The sequence below is a fragment of the Carassius auratus genome, unplaced genomic scaffold (assembly GCF_003368295.1).
Source record: "Carassius auratus strain Wakin unplaced genomic scaffold, ASM336829v1 scaf_tig00217777, whole genome shotgun sequence".
NCBI classification, from domain to species: Eukaryota; Metazoa; Chordata; class Actinopteri; order Cypriniformes; family Cyprinidae; genus Carassius; species Carassius auratus.
This window is the reverse complement of record NW_020529239.1, coordinates 57,589-65,506: the sequence shown is the minus strand read 5'-3', so window position 1 is coordinate 65,506 and position 7,918 is coordinate 57,589.

The window sequence follows — 7,918 nt, the reverse complement described above, 5'->3', positions numbered from 1 at the left end:
TTCCTGGGGCAATGAACGTCACGAGCTCATGGCTTTCATAGACTCTGGTGCTGCCGGAAACTTCATGGATTCCGCATTGGCAACACAGTTAAAGATCCAGCCCATCATTCTCCATGATCCCTTAACTGTTACCGCATTGGATGGAAGGCCCCTAGGTTCTGGCCAGGTAAGCCAGTGCACCACATTGCTCCATTTTCAAGTAGGTTCTCATAGAGAAGAGATACAGTTTTTTTAATTAATTCTCCCGAGTTCCCTTTGATCCTTGGGTATCCTTGGCTAGCTCTGCATAATCCAAGAATTGACTGGTCTTCCAACCAGATAAGTGGGTGGGGGCCTAATTGCTGTGTGTCTGGTTTGTCTCTCTGTCATTCTCTTGAGCCACAGGCAACCTTCCCATCCAAAGAGAGCCTGGCTATATCTGGAATGAGACAAGTGGCTTCCACAGATCTCTCTACCTCTCCCGAGTTATCCCGTGTCCCCCAAGAGTATGCCGACCTCTGTGAAGTGTTCAGCAAGGAACGTGCTGCCTCTCTTCCTCCCCATAGACCTTATGATTGTGCCATTGAACTGCATCCTGGCACTTGTCCACCTCGAGGGAGGCTATTCTCTCTGTCTGCCCCAGAAAGAGCTGCTATGGAGGAATATATCAACAAGGCTGTTGACAGTGGATTCATCCGCCCTTCAACCTCACCAGCAGGTGCTGGGTTTTTCTTTGTGGGAAAGAAGGATGGCAGTGTCCGTCCATGTATTGACTACCGGGGTCTAAATCGTATCACTGTAAAGAATCGTTACCCACTGCCATTGATGACCTCCGCCTTTGAACTTCTACAAGGTGCCACAATATTCACCAAACTGGATCTTAGGAACGCCTACCACCTGGTCAGGATCCGTGCCGGGGATGAGTGGAAGACGGCGTTCAACACCCCAACTGGCCATTATGAGTATCAGGTAATGCCCTTTGGTCTAGTCAATGCCCCAGCCGTCTTCCAGGCATTCATTAATGATGTTCTACGAGAGATGCTAAACAAATTTGTATTTGTTTATCTGGATGACATCTTAATCTTCTCCCGCTGTTACCAAGATCATGTCCAGCATGTCCGGCAGGTTTTGTCTCAACTGTTAAGAAACAAGCTCTTTGTGAAGATTGAGAAAAGTGAGTTCCATGTATCAACTGTCTCCTTCCTTGGGTTCATTGTCTCCAACGGCAGCATTCAGATGGATCCTAGCAAAACCCAAGCAGTTCTGAACTGGCCTCAGCCTTGCTCTGTCAAACAGGTACAGCGCTTCCTTGGTTTTGCAAATTTTTATAGGAGGTTTATAAGAAATTTCAGCTCTATTGCAGAACCCCTTACAGCCCTTACCAAGAAGACCTCAAAGCCATTTCAGTGGACTGAAGGGGCTAATCAGGCATTTGAGCTGCTCAAGCACCGCTTCACCTCTGCACCCATCCTGACCCTCCCTGATCCAGATTTGCCTTTTGTAGTAGAAGTGGATGCATCAGATGTCGGCGTGGGAGCTGTTTTGTCTCAAAGGGCCAAGAGGGACAATAAGCTTCATCCTTGTGCCTTTTTTTCACGTCGACTCACCCAAGCAGAAAAGAACTATGATATAGGTAACCGAGAGTTACTGGCGGTGAAGCTGGCACTACAGGAATGGAGACACTGGCTAGAGGGGGCCAAACACCCATTTGTCATTTGGACAGATCACCGGAACCTCACATACATCCGGGAGGCTAAGAGGCTGAATCCACGCCAGGCCCGATGGGCTCTCTTTTTTAACCGCTTTGAGTTCATTCTCTCTTATCGACCTGGCTCAAAGAACTCAAAACCTGATGCCCTTTCGCGACAGTTCGACATGCCAGATGTGGAGGACAGACCTGAGCCCATCATTCCCAGCTCCAAGGTGGTGGCAGGGGTTCAGTGGGGAATAGAAGTGGCAGTAAAGAAGGCTCAACGACAACAGCCTGACCCAGGTAATGGCCCCCCAGGCCGCCTTTTTGTTCCTAATGTTGTACGCTCTGATGTGTTGCAGTGGGGACATGCATCTCTTCTTTCGGGTCACCCTGGAGTTGCAAGAACTTTGAAGCGCATCCAGACACGGTTTTGGTGGCCCAGTATGCAGGTGGATGTCCGAAGATTTGTGTCTGGCTGTTCTGTATGCGCCCAGAATAAAGAGTCTAAGACCCACCCTCAAGGGCTACTCCATCCTTTACCCATCCCAAGACGTCCATGGTCCCATATCTCCCTGGACTTTGTTACTGGACTTCCTAAATCACAAGGATACACAGTCATCTTGGTGGTAGTAGACAGATTCTCAAAAGCATGTCACCTGATACCTCTGCCTAAGATCCCCACAGCTTGTCAGACCGCAGACCTCATGATGCAGCACGTCTTCAGGATCCACGGGTTTCCTCAAGACATGGTCTCTGATAGGGGGTCACAATTTACTTCTCGATTTTGGAAAGCTTTTGGCCGTCTAATTGGAGCATCCATCAGTCTGTCTTCTGGTTTCCACCCTCAGTCTAATGGGCAGACAGAACGGGTCAACCAAGAGATTGAGAAGACCCTCAGGTGCCTGGTGTCCAATAATCAAAGCACCTGGAGCTCCCGTCTGATCTGGGCTGAATTTGCTCATAACACCCTACACCATTCATCCTTGGGCATGACTCCATTCGAATGTCAATTTGGGTTTCCCCCAGTTTTGTTTTCTGAGCAGGAACTGGAGGTCCAGGTACCTGCTGCAACTCAACTAGTCAAGCGGTGTCGTCAGGCCTGGCGGAGAGCACGTACAGCCTTACTGAGAGCATCACAACAGCAACAGAAACAGGCCAACAAGCACCGCAGAATTGGGCCATCACTACGTCAAGGTCAGAGGGTGTGGTTGTCAACTAAAGATCTTCCACTTCATCTAGAGTCTCGGAAACTGGCACCCCGATTCATTGGTCCTTTTAAGATCCTTAGGAAGATCAACCCTGTGTCCTACCAGCTACTCTTACCAAGGTCTATGCGCATCCACCCCACTTTTCACATTTCACGTTTGAAACCGGTTGTCTGTTCTCCTCTGTCCACAGCCAAGAAGCCTCCTCCATTACCCCAAGTCGTGGGTGGGCAGCCAGTGTATACGGTCCGTCGACTGCTAGATTCACGTCGAGTCCGGGGGAGTGTGCAATACCTAGTGGACTGGGAGGGTTATGGCCCAGAAGAGCGGTCCTGGGTGCCAGCTAAAGACATCCTAGATCCAAACCTGATCAGAGAGTTCCACCGCCATGACTCCAACCAGAGCCAACGGAACGTCAGGAGCCGTTCCTGAGAGAGGGGCTCCTGTAAGACTCCTCTTGTAATTACTCTCCAAGCCACTAGGGAGCGCTGTCTGCTACCACATGTAATTACTCTCCCAACCATTGGTGGGCACCCCCCTGCACCTTAATGAGAACTTTCCAGGCCACTAGGTGGCACTAACGGCCGTGAACTCTTTAATTAAGACTGCTCATTAAGTTAATGTTTTCCACCTGTTCTTTGACCTATTTAAGTTTGGCAGTTTCATTGTGCTGTGTTCAGTCTTGAGCCTACCCAGTATGTACTACCTGTGTTGGAGACCTGTTAAGTTTCATTTTCCAGTTGCTTATTGGATTACCTTCTGTTTGGTGCTGTAAAGCTGTAACTGATATTCTGTTTATATTTTACTACTGAGATCAAGTAAAGACTGCCTGCCTTTGGGTTACCTGAGCCTCTGAGTTTGCCCTTCCTTCTGCACATGGGTCTTCTAAGAAACTGTTTTTCCCAGTAGACCAGAGGTAGAGAACTAACTTACCCTGACTGGGAGACCCGGGTTCGAGACCCATCTCAGACACCTTGTGCCAGTCCATCGTGACACTGAGATTACTGCTTTGCTGGAGATGGCAGAATGACACACTTTATTTGTAAGCTTTATGTGATTAGAACAGTGTAAATAAAAATGCTGCATATCTTTTATGAAACTAATAACTTCATATTCTTTGATGAAAAAATACTGGATTTATTTTATTTTTTTAACTTGTTTAAGTCTTACTTGTGGACATTCTGCATGAGAGAGGTCTCTATAGCTTCGACTATGAATGAAACATATATAGTGTTTATTGTTCCAGAATGCGTACAATACCCAAATTTGAGTACAAATAGAGAAAAACGAAGTAACCTCAAGACAGGATTTTAAAAATGAGCATGATAATGTATCTGTGTTTGGTTTTTTTTTGTTCTCAAAATGAGCACAGTTGTGAACTACCTGAGGTACAGAGTGTAATTAGGGACATGCATGGAATAAATTTTACATTTAGCATATCTTCTGGAAAATTAAGAGATTACTATCACTATGACATAAAGCTGTCAATATTACATAAAGACTTATTCATATCCACTTTTTTAGCCTCCACCTCGTTGCTGGTGTCCAACACTTTCTTTTTGACATGAACACCCCTGATTTCATCCTTGTTCCATATGTCCTTTCCCAAAAGTAGTAAGTTTTTCTTCATGACGAGGTCTTTGAACGAATCTGATATAACAAGCGCAAAAACACTTACTCAACCGCTGCTGTTTTAATACAGAAAAAGGCTACTGACATTTGGAATCATATAATAACTATTAGGAATTTCACTGTTATAATATTATTCTTTGTTTCACCAGTTTTTATAATGTAGACAGACTGAGTGCATAAGTCTATGGTGTTATTTTATATAATAAAAAGTCTAATAAATTAGCACATTACATGAGATAAAATAAACCATGTGTATGAGTCCACCTTCTATTGTTTTGTGTTTACTGGTGAATAAAATGAAACTAACATTTTAGTCACTGAAACTTATAATAGGATAAGGTTGACTAAATATGCTAAAAAATAACAAGAATATTCCTACATTTTATTTCTGTACATCGACTCCCTGGGATATATACTTGACATTAACAATTTTTCCAAATCTACTAGCATTGCTATCATTTTCACTGGCCATGCTTTTGTTGTTGGAAAATTGTTTTACGTATATGACTTAAAACTGCATACAAAAATGTATTTAAATTGATTTCCATGTCATTCCATGTCATCCTATTCAAAGGGCATTTTCCCTAACCGTAATTAAATGCATGTATCATCTTTCATATCAAATTCTATTACATTTACATTTTATTAATAATTTCACTTAATATAAGACAATATAGGGCTGTTACCAATCCTATAAAACAAAAACTATCTACAAAACTGATCTTTCCACTGCAGAAGAAACAGAAGGGACTGAAGAGGCATTGCACAAAATGAAAAACTAAACTGTTAGTAACGCAGGACAGTAAATATCCATTAATCAGGTGATTATGAGAGATCAGTGTCAGTGTTTGGATTAGGGCTGGGATAAACCATTATTTTTTAAACGGTTAATCTAGCGATTATTTTTTCGATGCATCGATTAATCTAACGATTAATTTTTTCAGACCGATTCGATTTCGATTATCTCCCCATTAATTGACTACTAACAATTTATACATGTTGATTTACATATCTGAATGAAAAAAAACATGAATTCCTTAACATTGCAATATATGTTTATTGCTCTTAAAATTACAAAATAAAAGACTGACTAAGAATGCATTACTTTGCACTTGTATAGAGATAGCATTCAATAAAACCTTGAAGCCTTGAAAACACATAGCTCACTGAAACAAGCTTACTGAACACATAGGGCCTAGCTTACTGAAAAAAAGTTCTTCTTTCAGATGAAAATAACAACAACTTGATGTCTAGCATTCAATAAAAAAGGTCACCCAAAATACTTGTTTAGAGCAATTGAAAGAATACAGTAACCAATGTAAACTTGAGGGCTTTAAGCTAATACAGAGAGTGCTTTTACAAAAAAATAAATAAATAAAAATTAACAGTGGAAGCCAGCAGCCTGTCATGGAGAAAAAAAAAAATCTCCGAATGCTCCACGTGAAACTTTGGCGTTCCGCTCTTTTTCTGTCGTTTCTAATGATTTTGGTTAATATGCACGAGGGAGGGAGAGAGAGAGAGAGAGAGAGAGCGAGCAAGACAGCGCTCTTGTAGTTTGAAGACTGTGAGTGCGCGAGCGCGCGTGAAACTTTGGCGTTCCGCCCTTTTTCTATCGTTTCTAATGATTTTGGTTAATATGCACGAGGGAGAGAGAGAGCAAGAAGCGCTTGTGTTGTTTGAAGACTGTGAGTGTGCGCGCGCAGCCGGGGCTCTCTCTCGTACGCACCCTGTGAGCGCAAATAAGGCTTTGACAGCCGCCAAAAAAAAAAAAAGATCAATGCAGAAAAACCCCTGGATTGGTTATATAACGTTGGACAGAATGTTGATCCGGCCATCGTGTATATTCAGCGCACATAAAGTAAACGTTTTGCAAACGTTTTTTAGAGAAATAAAAACAGGTCGATGCGCATATTTTGCGTCGACGTATTTTTTTGCGTTGACGTCATCGATGACCTCGACGCGTTGTCCCAGCCCTAGTTTGGATCCATAAATTCTCAGAAATTCATACACATGGACAAGACATTCTGAGTAAATAAGTCGAGTTTGATGAATTTCTGCTGCTCGGGGAGCTAACAGAGATGAAGGCTGTAATACTAATGTTGTCCACTAGAGGAAATCACACAACAAACTCTTTTAGATCACTATTTAAAGACTGTGTCTTTAAAATACAAAAATACATACTATCATTAATATTTTTATATCCAAATGATATTGAAAACATATGTTGCCAACTATGACTGAATATATGCCCAATTGAAGGAAAGTGAATATAAAATTAGAATAAGTTAATGTATTAAATGGAATAATATTTCTAAAACGAGACACCTAAAGATTCTTATTAGAAAAGAGACATGGCCATTGTATAACTGTATCATCAACAAAAGCCACTGTGCTTGGATCCTTATTATTGACACTTTTGGCTATATTGTAAAAAAAAAAAAAAAAAAAAAAAAGAGTGAGCTATCAAAATAAATAAATGCATACATAGATAAAAAAAAAATTGTTAGCTTCTATGGGTAATTTTAAATATCTTCTCACGCCTTTGATGACTTTACAATATGTTTTCTTAAATATTTCAGTAATATTAAGATATACTCCTCCCATTAATCCCACACACATCTATCAAAGCGTGTCTACAGATATAAACAAGTTACATTTACCACTTTTTAAGAACCTGTGGCCACCCTGCAGGGGAGAAAATGTGTATTATTATTATTATTATTATATTTATATTATATAGATATGTCTTTAACTGAAAGATCTACTCTTTACTACAATATTTAATCACAAATATGATAAAATCATCAAAGACATGAGAAGACAAGTGCCCGTGGAGGGTAAATGAATCAATGCAGCTGAACTTCTCTTTCTGATAGTTTCCTCTGATAGCTTTCTATGAAATCCTGCAGATTAACATGGACTGCAATAAAAACTTAGCTCTGCTGTGATCCGTTCATGAACCTCTGGACTGATGACCGCCACCTCTTCGGTTGAGAAACACCTTCACTGCTTTGGTCAAACAGCGAATGGAGAGAATTTCTGCAAAGGAGGAGTAATAATTATAATAATAATAATAATAACAAATGCAAAAGGAGGAATACAGCTGTGACCTGATCTTCTGTATGTCCTGCTGGAACTGCTGTATGCTCCTCTAAATGTGAACTGAATCTGTGTCCTTCTTCTGGAGTTTGGCATAGAGGAGGTCCACATGTGGCATGATGTTGTTTGATGATGACTTTGGGTTTGTGAGAAGTGGCCTGTTTCATGATCAGATTGAGCTGATGTGCATAGCAGTGGATGTAATGGGCATTTGGGTCCACATCTTCATCTTCCTCTGAACCCCTGCAGTGTCGCTCCTCATCACTGGCTCCATCATACGCTTGGGAGATGAGTTTATTCTTCTGATCCT